Raw genomic sequence first — 13941 nt, 5'->3', positions numbered from 1 at the left:
AGGGATCTGTGTGTCAATCCCATCTTCTGCTGGTCCAGACGCTCCTGCTTCTACTCCTTGTCAGTCATTCCGTCAGCAATCGATCACCGAAGCAATTGCCAAGAGACAACAGTATGCGTGCACGCATCCAACTGCGCAGAAGCTGAACATGCTCCTGTCCAAGTTGCTGGTGCTTCAGTCCCTCCATTTCCAAGTGGTGGACTGTGCACCTTTCAGAGAACTGATGGCTTGTGCCGAGTCAAGGTGGAGAGTCCCAAGCCGTCATTTCTTTGCAAAAAAGGCAGTACCAGCCCTGCACACACATGTAGAACAGAAGTTGGACCAGTCCTTAAGCCTGTCGGTGTCTGCCAAAGTGCACGGCAGTGCCGACGTGTGGAGCTGTAGCTACGGTCAGGGACAATACATGTCTTTTACAGCCCACTGGGTAAATATGGTTCCTGGACAGCCACACCAGCAACTTGGACAGGTCACTCCGCTTCCGTCTCCACATTTTCATGCCGTTTGTCCTGCGACAATGTCCGCCTCTGCCTCCTCATTCTCCATCATGTCCTCAGCCTCCACTGCAGGGACAAGTCACAGTGTCCCTCCATCATACCACCTGTGCAGGGCTCGGCAGTGTCACTCTGTTTTGCACCTGGTTTGCCTTGGAGAACTGCTCGGTGTGATGCATCAAGAAATCAAATCCTGGCTTTCTCCGCAACAACTCAAAATCAGAACCATGCTGCCCGACAACAGGAAGAACATGGTGTTGGTGCTGCGTCAAGAAAGGCTGAGCCATGCGCCCTGCATAGTACACGTGTTCAATCTGTTGTCAAGCGGTTCCTAAAGTCTGCCACCCATCTGCAAGATATCCTGAAAATGGGCAGGAAACTTTGCATGCACTTCAGCCACTCATATACCGCAAAGCACACTCTGTTTGAGCTGCAACGCCAGAATGGCATCCCCCAACATAGGCTGATATATGCAACGTTTCCACCCGTTGGAATTCCGCCCTCCATGTGTAGGACCGACCATATGAACAGAGAAAGGCCATCAACGATTTCTTGATGATGCAAGCGGACAGGAGTACTCCACTGTGTAACTTCGATGTCAGCCAGTGGCAGCTCATGCGTGACACGTGCCGTTTGCTCAGGCCCTTTGAGGACGCCACATTATTTAATCAATGCACATACAGCCAAAGGCTGTTCGATTTTTCAGACCAATACAGTCCAAGCAGACTACTGCAGTACATAGAGCAAAAGTATTAAAACGGGCAGTAGTAAAATGTAACTTTTAATAATACCTGTAAAAAAATAAAAAAGCCCACAATACTATTCACCAGAAGTCCCTACCATAGAGATGTATTAATACCTAAGAAGGGTAAACCAACATAAAAGACATACACTTCTTACAAGATAGTCTGCACAGGTAGGGGCTTGCTTGAATATCACACCCATTCAGGTTGTTTTCATTCCCAATGATGAACGGTTTGAACACCACTTGTATTCCACCAGCCAGGACCACACAGATGTATCACCACCTGGTCTGTGTATGTGTGCGTACAATGTGGCAGAGAAAAACAACAAACAACACCAAACACAAAGAAGAATCCTACCACTAGTAATGAAGGGTGCAATGAAACCTACATATAAGTGCTCAAGTAGATAGATATATGTGTCCCTACGCGTTTCATCTATTTTATAGCCCCAGAATCATCAGGGGACATGGGGCTCGTGCTACCTACAAAATGAAAAACAAAAGGAATCATGCTTATTAACCTATATGTGTATTTAAAATTAGGGGTAATTGGATAGCCCATTATCACCATTCAGGGCATCCAATGCACCACTCACATCTATATGGACTGGTTCGTCCCCAATGTGGCCATCCTGGAAGACGGTATTAGTACATCTCTATGGTAGGGACTGCCGTGGTACTGGCCTATCTAGTGTTGGTGTCTATTGTGGGGATCGGCTCAAATAGTGACTTCAGGTGTGATTTAAACAATAGTCTTTTATTTTCTTCAACACAGACTTAACAATGCTCGCTTACTTCAGCGGGTAAACACAAAGAAACACAGTCCATATGAAATGGTCTAACTCACAGTCATCTGTAGTTCCAGAGTTCCACCACCCGCTGGAGAGGGGGGAAAAGAGTAGGCAACGGCAGACTTATCCACAGCAACACACCACACAGCTTTACTCCCAGTCTGTTACACTTCCAGACTAGGAACCACACCCCAGCTCTCCTGGGATTCCTGGCTTAAATAGGCCAGCCAACACCTGGCCTGGATACGTGGGAGTAGTCATCCCACCCTGCTCTTTGACTACTCCAATGAAATCCGGCCCGAATCAGCTGCAGCTAGCAGCTAAACTATTTCTAGCAACTGTCAGTAACCTAGGGTTACTGACGAAACATTACTGGTTCATTTCACTGAGGCCAGGCACCTCGGTGACACGTATCTATCATCTATTATGGAACCTTGTGCCTTCTCACACTATGAATAGGATTGTGGGCTTTTTTATTTTTTTAAAGGTATTATTAAAAGTCATATTTTACTACTGCCCGTTTTAATACTTTTGACGCCACATTATTTGTCAGTCACCAGGTGACTGTACTGTATATATATCCTTGCTTTCAGTAAAATCATTCTGCCCTTCAGCCCTCAGGTTGGCTGGAAACACTTTGGCTCTGCTCAGCTCTGGCAATGGAAACCTCAATTTTCTCTCAGGAGGCAACTTCTCCTGGTGGCAACTAGAAGCCTGGGCTGTCTAGCTGCATGTCAGGAGGTGGTCCTCAGCAACTCTCTGCTGAAGTGCACACACTCTTCTGTCTTTACACAGACTCCTGACTACTTTCCCTGCACAGGACCTGACTATTTATATTAGGGGTTCCATAGCTCCCTCTACTGTCTAGGAGGAGGAACTACACCCTGATAGGCCTGATACACACATAACAGGGAAAAATACACATAAAAGCATAGCAATATACATTAAAATGGACTGTTAAATACAATGCCACTGTTCCACAGGAGGTGGAGAACAACGTGGCCCAATTGACCCTTGTGCAGTGCCCACATTTACCTAGTGGGACACTACACATAGTGAAGAAACTACTCACCAGCAGCAGCAGGTAGACCTGGAGCAGGACCTAAACCAGCAGGTGGTGGCATACTTGGACAGCATCCTGCCACCCCATATTGAAGATCTGCTGGACTACTGGGTAGCCAAACTGGATTTGTGTCCGCAACTAGCAGAGTTTGCCCTGGAAAAGCTGTCCTGCCCAGTCAATAGTGTAGCATCAGAGCGGGTGTTTAGTGCGGCGGGGGCAATTGTTAGAGAGACTGACCTTTGTCAAGATGAATCAGGCGTGGAGCAGCCATGATTTCCAACCACCAATTCCTGATGCATTAGACTAGATCATCCATGGGCCACACCAACACTGTGATACAAGCTGCTGCAAGCTGGACCGCAAAAAGGAAGAAACTCATGCCGCGGTCGCTGGCTGCCATCTCGTCAGCCCATGTGATGGGGTGATGCTGCTTCATGTGGTTTAATAGAAGTCTGGTGCTTTTGTTTGTGTTTGCCTGCCCAGACTTTTTTTTTTGTGTTTGCCCAGCTTGCATAAGACAATGCTTTTGAAAAACTGCCAGACAGGAGATACTTGCGCAGGGGTGGAGGCAGCAGATCTGGGTTTAGCTCTGGCACGTTTTGGGCCTAAGCCACCCACTGCATCAGTGGCATCACCAGATCCTGAAGCAAACGTGGCCCTGGTTGTTCTTTGGGAGGTATATAGCTTCTGCTCTTTATTGCTGCCACCATCATCCTCCTCCTCTGATGTTGCCTTCTCCTCAGCACCCTGATCTTGCTCTCGGTCATGTCCAGCACACAATCATTATCGGAGTCCTCACCCTCCCTTTTGCTTTTTTTAGACTGTGGGATATCATTGTGGGTTCTTTGACCCCCCCCCACTCCCCTGCTCTTCCCCGACTGCAACTGTCACTGCCCCCAACGTCAATAGCACGGCTACAGGGGCCACTACTACTACCACCACCAATGCTGCTATGCCTGGGGTCTGCAGTCTCCTCGTCCACCACCTCCTCTCACACAAGTCATCAACTGGGAGAATCCCTTCACTAACTACTGTAGGGTGTGGTGGTGTTTTCTTGTCACTTCTTAGGAAAAACAAAGCTATACTTCTAGGAAGAGGCAGTGAAGACTGGGTAGACTCCACTGAAAGCCTTCTTTGGGGCTAAAAGGAAGAGCAACAGGAGGAAAGCTGTGACCCCTTGCTCCACAGCATAGTGTCGGATTCTGAAGTCACCTCCATGTCATCTTGCTGTGACTGAGAGGAGGAGAGTGCCATCCAATCCACATTCTCCTCCTCTATCTCCTCATTATTATGTTGCCCTTTCTGAAGCCAGCAGGGACAACTGCGGTTTAGTACTACTACTACCACTACTTCTGGCCGGATAAATAGTGCTGCTACTACCCACATTCTGGCTATGTGGGTTACTGATTGAGGCCTAAATTCTTAATCCCGCTCAGATATTTTTGTGTGTCGGCCTGTGAATTGGTGTTGATCACCAATATGCTGGTTAAAAAAAAACAGCCAAAATACATTTAAACTCCAACCGTGTGGAAACGAAATATACGTAAACGGGTGAATGAAGAGTGCCGCTCAATTTCAACACACAGAGGTAAATTGCACATTGTGGGTATTGCTGCAGGAATCATGTATTTATACTATTTAATTCAATTGAAAGCACCCCAAAAAAATAAAAAAATTGTGACCGCGTGGAAACTGAAAATATGTAAATGGTCAACTGAGGCTTGATGCTCAATTTCAACTTAATACACACATGTAGTTTGCTACCACACCATGGGTATTGCTCTAGTAATTTTATATATATATATATATATATATATATATATACAGTATATACATATTGCCTAATTATATTGAACCCCACAAAAAAAAGAGTTCTGTGAACTGCAGTTAGCTGCTTCTGAGGTGCACCTGTACTTTTGATAGCAGGCACAGTCCTGTGAAATATAAAGTCCAGCTCACCTCCCTGGTGGAATAAGTAATCCCGGCTCCAGAGGCCCTGGGGAGTGTTCCCGTGGCAGGCTGCAGATAAATGAAGAAAGGTCCCGGAGACAGATCGAGTTCCTCTATGGCTCCTCTTTATTTGTCACATATAGTAGACAGACATAACCACCACATACACGGTATATCGTTAACGCGTTTTGGGTGAGTACCCTTAGTCGTAACAAATTACATTTAAGTAAACCTTCTATATAAAGGGGATGAGCCATCCTTCACCCTGTGACGTGGGTGGGAGTCTCAAGCTCCTATAGGCTACCACAATGCTAACACACCTTTAATTGATTGCTCCACTAATCATGGTTGCAATCGAAAACACCCTGTGCGGAAATCCCTCCAGAGACGTTAACCCTGGAGTTACCAAGGTCTTTGTTCTATGAGAGAAAAACCGCACAGTGTGAACCCTAACCATATCAATGATTAAAAAGCACACGTTTTGATAATACATAAAAACTATGATAATAATAAACATCAAAATGCAAACTATACATAAAGACCTTTGGCTTTCTGATAACCAACAGTCCAATCTTTTATAGTAACCAAACAAAACAAAAGATCTATCAAAATGCCGATAATTCTTGGCAGTAATAAAGGCATGATATCCTTGCAGACCTGGAACAAAATTCATGTGCGTTCCATATATTAGTAGCTGCAGTTGGACCCAAGTAGATAACAAAATATAGTCCTCCCATTGACTTTAACCCCGAGTGCGCTGATTCAAACTTTTATATACACAGCCGGAATCAAACGCAAGACCATCGTTGTCCAATCATTTTCAGGTAGTCAAGTCATTAAAGAGCAATAGATGAGTGCACTGACGAACAGAGACATGTATAATATGACATAGATTTAAGTTGCCCATTATTCAATAGTGGCTACACCGTTAAGGTTGGACAAGAGTGAAGTCTTGAATAGAGATAGTGGCACCATACGCCAGCAGGTACTTAAACAGTCAATATTCACTGATAAACATATAATAGCTCTTTTTTCAAGTTGAGACCTGCTGGAATCCTGGTGCCAAGCCTAAATATCCAATAGGCCTCACGGAGAAGGATTTTTTTCTTAAGGTCACCACTAGGGATGAGCGAACTCGAACTGTATAGTTCGGGTTCGTACCGAATTTTGGGGTGTCCGTGACACGGACCCGAACCCGGACATTTTCGTAAAAGTCCGGGTTCGGGTTCGGTGTTCGTCGCTTTCTTCGCGCTTTTGTGACGCTTTCTTGGCGCTTTTTGAAAGGCTGCAAAGCAGCCAATCAACAAGCGTCATACTACTTGCCCCAAGAGGCCATCACAGCCATGCCTACTATTGGCATGGCTGTGATTGGCCAGAGCACCATGTGACCCAGCCTCTATTTAAGCTGGAGTCACATAGCGCCGCCCGTCACTCTGCTCTGATTAGCGTAGGGAGAGGTTGCGGCTGCGACAGTAGGGCGAGATTAGGCAGATTAACTCCTCCAAAGGACTTGATTAACTGATCGATCTGCAGCTGTGGATCATTGAGCTGCTGATCCTCAATTGCTCACTGTTTTTAGGCTGCCCAGACCGTTTGTCAGTCACATTTTTCTGGGGTGATCGGCGGCCATTTTGTGTCTTGTGGTGCGCCAGCACAAGCTGCGACCAAGTGCATTTAACCCTCAATGGTGTGGTTGTTTTTTGGCTAAAGCCTACATCAGGGTGAAGCTGTCACACCAAGTGCATTTAACCAGCAATAGTCTGTTTATTTTTTGGCCATATACTACATCAGGGGCAAGCTGCGCCTGTCACCAAGTGCATTTAACCCTCAATGGTGCGTTTGTTTTTTGGCTAAAGCCTACATCAGGGTGAAGCTGTCACACCAAGTGCATTTAACCAGCAATAGTCTGTTTATTTTTTGGCCATATACTACATCAGGGGCAAGCTGCGCCCGTCACCAAGTGCATTTAACCCTCAGTAGTGTGGTTGGTCAAGCTATCACACCAAGTGCATTTAACCAGCAATAGTCTGTTCATTTTTTGGCCATATACTAAATCAGGGGCAAGCTGCGCCCGTCACCAAGTGCATTTAACCAGCAATAGTCTGTTCATTTTTTGGCCATATACTACATCAGGGGCAAGCTGCGCCCGTCACCAAGTGCATTTAACCCTCAGTAGTGTGGTTGGTCAAGCTATCACACCAAGTGCATTTAACCAGCAATAGTCTGTTCATTTTTTGGCCATATACTAAATCAGGGGCAAGCTGCGCCCGTCACCAAGTGCATTTAACCAGCAATAGTCTGTTCATTTTTTGGCCATATACTACATCAGGGGCAAGCTGCGCCCGTCACCAAGTGCATTTAACCCTCAGTAGTGTGGTTGGTCAAGCTGTGACACCAAGTGCATTTAACCAGCAATAGTCTGTTCATTTTTTGGCCATATACTACATCAGGGGCAAGCTGCGCCCGTCACCAAGTGCATTTAACCAGCAATAGTGTGGTTATTTTTTGGCCATATCCCAGTCTAATTCTGTCACTAAATCCATACCGGTCACCCAGCGCCTAAATACTAGGCCTCAAATTTATATCCCGCTAAATCTCTCGTTACCGCTGTCCTGTTGTAGCTGGGAAAGTTATTTAGTGTCCGTCAAAGCACATTTTTTGTTCTGGGTTGAAGTACAATTCCCAATTTAGCAATTTCATAATTTAGTGGTTTCTGCTATATCAGAGCTATTTGAAATCTATCCCTAAAAGGGTATATAATATTCAAGGTGCACATTGGGTCATTCAGAATAACTTCACACACACCCGCTACTGTGTATTTTCAAGTCTAATTCTGTCACTAAACCCATACCTGTCACCCAGCGCCTAAATACTAGGCCTCAAATTTATATCCTGCTAAATCTCTCGTTACCGCTGTCCTGTTGTAGCTGGGAAAGTTATTTAGTGTCCGTCAAAGCACATTTTTTGTTCTGGGTTGAAGTACAATTCCCAATTTAGCAATTTCATAATTTAGTGGTTTCTGCTATATCAGAGCTATTTGAAATCTATCCCTAAAAGGGTATATAATATTCAAGGTGCACATTGGGTCATTCAGAATAACTTCACACACACCCGCTACTGTGTATTTTCAAGTCTAATTCTGTCACTAAACCCATACCTGTCACCCAGCGCCTAAATACTAGGCCTCAAATTTATATCCTGCTAAATCTCTCGTTACCGCTGTCCTGTTGTAGCTGGGAAAGTTATTTAGTGTCCGTCAAAGCACATTTTTTGTTCTGGGTTGAAATACAATTCCCAATTTAGCAATTTCATAATTTAGTGGTTTCTGCTATATCAGAGCTATTTGAAATCTATCCCTAAAAGGGTAGATCATATTGAAGGTGCACATAGGGTCATTCAGAATAACTTCACACACACCCGCTACTGTGTATTTCCAAGTCTAATTCTGTCACTAAACCCATACCTGTCACCCAGCGCCTAAATACTAGGCCTCAAATTTATATCCCGCTAAATCTCTCGTTACCGCTGTCCTGTTGTAGCTGGGAAAGTTATTTAGTGTCCGTCAAAGCACATTTTTTGTTCTGGGTTGAAGTACAATTCCCAATTTAGCAATTTCATAATTTAGTGGTTTCTGCTATATCAGAGCTATTTGAAATCTATCCCTAAAAGGGTATATAATATTCAAGGTGCACATTGGGTCATTCAGAATAACTTCACACACACCCGCTACTGTGTATTTCCAAGTCTAATTCTGTCACTAAACCCATACCTGTCACCCAGCGCCTAAATACTAGGCCTCAAATTTATATCCTGCTAAATCTCTCGTTACCGCTGTACTGTTGTTGCTTGGAAAGATATTTAGTGTCCGTCAAAGCACATTTTTTGTTCTGGGTTGAAGTACAATTCCCAATTTAGCAATTTCATAATTTAGTGGTTTCTGCTATATCAGAGCTATTTGAAATCTATCCCTAAAAGGGTATATAATATTCAAGGTGCACATTGGGTCATTCAGAATAACTTCACACACACCCGCTACTGTGTATTTCCAAGTCTAATTCTGGCACTAAACCCATACCTGTCACCCAGCGCCTAAATACTAGGTCTCAAATTTATATCCCGCTAAATCTGTCCTTAGTGCTGTAGCTGGGCGAGTTATTTAGTGTCCGTTCAAGCACATTTCTTGTTCTGGGTTGAAATACAATTCCCAATTTAGCAATTTCATAATTTAGTGGTTTCTGCTATATCAGAGCTATTTGAAATCTATCTCTAAAAGGGTATATAATATTCAAGGTGCACATTGGGTCATTCAGAATAACTTCACACACACCCGCTACTGTGTATTTCCAAGTCTAATTCTGTCACTAAACCCATACCTGTCACCCAGCGCCTAAATACTAGGCCTCAAATTTATATCCTGCTAAATCTCTCGTTACCGCTGTACTGTTGTTGCTTGGAAAGATATTTAGTGTCCGTCAAAGCACATTTTTTGTTCTGGGTTGAAGTACAATTCCCAATTTAGCAATTTCATAATTTAGTGGTTTCTGCTATATCAGAGCTATTTGAAATCTATCCCTAAAAGGGTATATAATATTCAAGGTGCACATTGGGTCATTCAGAATAACTTCACACACACCCGCTACTGTGTATTTCCAAGTCTAATTCTGTCACTAAACCCATACCTGTCACCCAGCGCCTAAATACTAGGCCTCAAATTTATATCCTGCTAAATCTCTCGTTACCGCTGTACTGTTGTTGCTGGGCAAGATATTTAGTGTCCATCAAAGCACATTTTTTGTTCTGGGTTGAAATACAATTCCCAATTTAGCAATTTCATAATTTAGTGGTTTCTGCTATATCAGAGCTATTTGAAATCTATCCCTAAAAGGGTATATAATATTCAAGGTGCACATTGGGTCATTCAGAATAACTTCACACACACCCGCTACTGTGTATTTCCAAGTCTAATTCTGGCACTAAACCCATACCTGTCACCCAGCGCCTAAATACTAGGTCTCAAATTTATATCCCGCTAAATCTGTCCTTAGTGCTGTAGCTGGGCGAGTTATTTAGTGTCCGTTCAAGCACATTTCTTGTTCTGGGTTGAAATACAATTCCCAATTTAGCAATTTCATAATTTAGTGGTTTCTGCTATATCAGAGCTATTTGAAATCTATCCCTAAAAGGGTATATAATATTCAAGGTGCACATAGGGTCATTCAGAATAACTTCACACACCCGCTACTGTGCATTTCCAAATCTAATTCTGTCACTAAACCCATACCTGTCACCCAGCGCCTAAATACTAGGCCTCAAATTTATATCCCGCTAAATCTCTCGTTACCGCTGTCCTGTTGTGGCTGGGAAAGTTATTTAGTGTCCGTCAAAGCACATTTTTTGTTCTGGGTTGAAATACAATTCCCAATTTAGCAATTTCATAATTTAGTCGTTTCTGCTATATCAGAGCTATTTGAAATCTATCCCTAAAAGGGTAGATCATATTGAAGGTGCACATAGGGTCATTCAGAATAACTTCACACACACGCTTCTGTGCATTTCCAAGTCTAATTCTGTCACTAAATCCATACCGGTCACCCAGCGCCTAAATACTAGGCCTCAAATTTATATCCCGCTGAATTTGAATACAATACATTGGGCCAAATAATATATTTGTTGTTGTGGTGAACCATAACAATGAGAAAAACATCTAGTAAGGGACGCGGACGTGGACATGGTCGTGGTGGTGTTAGTGGACCCTCTGGTGCTGGGAGAGGACGTGGCCGTTCTGCCACATCCACACGTCCTAGTGTACCAACTACCTCAGGTCCCAGTAGCCGCCAGAATTTACAGCGATATATGGTGGGGCCCAATGCCGTTCTAAGGATGGTAAGGCCTGAGCAGGTACAGGCATTAGTCAATTGGGTGGCTGACAGTGGATCCAGCACGTTCACATTATCTCCCACCCAGTCTTCTGCAGAAAGCGCACAGATGGCGCCTGAAAACCAACCCCATCAGTCTGTCACATCACCCCCATGCATACCAGGGAAACTGTCTCAGCCTCAAGTTATGCAGCAGTCTCTTATGCTGTTTGAAGACTCCGCTGGCAGGGTTTCCCAAGGGCATCCACCTAGCCCTTCCCCAGCGGTGAAAGACATAGAATGCACTGACGCACAACCACTTATGTTTCCTGATGATGAGGACATGGGAATACCACCTCAGCATGTCTCTGATGATGACGAAACACAGGTGCCAACTGCTGCGTCTTTCTGCAGTGTGCAGACTGAACAGGAGGTCAGGGATCAAGACTGGGTGGAAGACGATGCAGGGGACGATGAGGTCCTAGACCCCACATGGAATGAAGGTCGTGCCACTGACTTTCACAGTTCGGAGGAAGAGGCAGTGGTGAGACCGAGCCAACAGCGTAGCAAAAGAGGGAGCAGTGGGCAAAAGCAGAACACCCGCCGCCAAGAGACTCCGCCTGCTACTGACCGCCGCCATCTGGGACCGAGCACCCCAAAGGCAGCTTCAAGGAGTTCCCTGGCATGGCACTTCTTCAAACAATGTGCTGACGACAAGACCCGAGTGGTTTGCACGCTGTGCCATCAGAGCCTGAAGCGAGGCATTAACGTTCTGAACCTGAGCACAACCTGCATGACCAGGCACCTGCATGCAAAGCATGAACTGCAGTGGAGTAAACACCTTAAAACCAAGGAAGTCACTCAGGCTCCCCCTGCTACCTCTTCTGCTGCTGCCGCCTCGGCCTATTCTGCTGCTGCCGCCTCGGCCTCTTCCTCCGCCTCTGGAGGAACGTTGGCACCTGCCGCCCAGCAAACAGGGGATGTACCACCAACACCACCACCACCACCTCCGTCACCAAGCGTCTCAACCATGTCACACGCCAGCGTTCAGCTCTCCATCTCACAAACATTTGATAGAAAGCGTAAATTCCCACCTAGCCACCCTCGATCCCTGGCCCTGAATGCCAGCATTTCTAAACTACTGGCCTATGAAATGCTGTCATTCAGGCTGGTGGACACAGACAGCTTCAAACAGCTCATGTCGCTTGCTGTCCCACAGTATGTTGTTCCCAGCCGGCACTACTTCTCCAAGAGAGCCGTGCCTTCCCTGCACAACCAAGTATCCGATAAAATCAAGTGTGCACTGCGCAACGCCATCTGTGGCAAGGTCCACCTAACCACAGATACGTGGACCAGTAAGCACGGCCAGGGACGCTATATCTCCCTAACTGCACACTGGGTAAATGTAGTGGCAGCTGGGCCCCAGGCGGAGAGCTGTTTGGCGCACGTCCTTCCGCCGCCAAGGATCGCAGGGCAACATTCTTTGCCTCCTGTTGCCACCTCCTCCTTCTCGGCTTCCTCCTCCTCTTCTTCCACCTGCTCATCCAGTCAGCCACACACCTTCACCACCAACTTCAGCACAGCCCGGGGTAAACGTCAGCAGGCCATTCTGAAACTCATATGTTTGGGGGACAGGCCCCACACCGCACAGGAGTTGTGGCGGGGTATAGAACAACAGACCGACGAGTGGTTGCTGCCGGTGAGCCTCAAGCCCGGCCTGGTGGTGTGTGATAATGGGCGAAATCTCGTTGCAGCTCTGGGACTAGCCAATTTGACGCACATCCCTTGCTTGGCGCATGTGCTGAATTTGGTGGTGCAGAAGTTCATTCACAACTACCCCGACATGTCAGAGCTGCTGCATAAAGTGCGGGCCGTCTGTTCGCGCTTCCGGCGTTCACATCCTGCTGCTGCTCGCCTGTCTGCGCTACAGCGTAACTTCGGCCTTCCCGCTCACCGCCTCATATGCGACGTGCCCACCAGGTGGAACTCCACCTTGCACATGCTGGACAGACTGTGCGAGCAGCAGCAGGCCATAGTGGAGTTTCAGCTGCAGCACGCACGGGTCAGTCGCACTACAGAACAGCACCACTTCACCACCAATGACTGGGCCTCCATGCGAGACCTGTGTGCCCTGTTGCGCTGTTTCGAGTACTCCACCAACATGGCCAGTGGCGATGACACCGTTATCAGCGTTACAATACCACTTCTATGTCTCCTTGAGAAAACACTTAGGGCGATGATGGAAGAGGAGGTGGCCCAGGAGGAGGAGGAGGAGGAGGAGGAAGAGGGGTCATTTTTAGCACTTTCAGGCCAGTCTCTTCGAAGTGACTCAGAGGGAGGTTTTTGGCAACAGCAGAGGCCAGGTACAAATGTGGCCAGCCAGGGCCCACTACTGGAGGACGAGGAGGACGAGGATGAGGAGGAGGTGGAGGAGGATGAGGATGAAGCATGGTCACAGCGGGGTGGCACCCAACGCAGCTCGGGTCCATCACTGGTGCGTGGCTGGGGGGAAAGGCAGGACGATGACGATACGCCTCCCACAGAGGACAGCTTGTCCTTATCCCTGGGCAGCCTGGCACACATGAGCGACTACATGCTGCAGTGCCTGCGCAACGACAGCAGAGTTGCCCACATTTTAACCTGTGCGGACTACTGGGTTGCCACCCTGCTGGATCCACGCTACAAAGACAATGTGCCCACCTTACTTCCTGCACTGGAGCGTGATAGGAAGATGCGCGAGTACAAGCGCACGTTGGTAGACGCGCTACTGAGAGCATTCCCAAATGTCACAGGGGAACAAGTGGAAGCCCAAGGCCAAGGCAGAGGAGGAGCAAGAGGTCGCCAAGGCAGCTGTGTCACGGCCAGCTCCTCTGAGGGCAGGGTTAGCATGGCAGAGATGTGGAAAACTTTTGTCAACACGCCACAGCTAACTGCACCACCACCTGATACGCAACGTGTTAGCAGGAGGCAACATTTCACTAACATGGTGGAACAGTACGTGTGCACACCCCTCCACGTACTGACTGATGGTTCGGCCCCATTCAAC

This window comes from Bufo gargarizans, chromosome 2, assembly GCF_014858855.1.
Source record: "Bufo gargarizans isolate SCDJY-AF-19 chromosome 2, ASM1485885v1, whole genome shotgun sequence".
Lineage (NCBI taxonomy): Eukaryota > Metazoa > Chordata > Amphibia > Anura > Bufonidae > Bufo > Bufo gargarizans.
The sequence above is the reverse complement of the archived record's forward strand: the minus strand, read 5'-3'. Positions refer to the sequence as shown.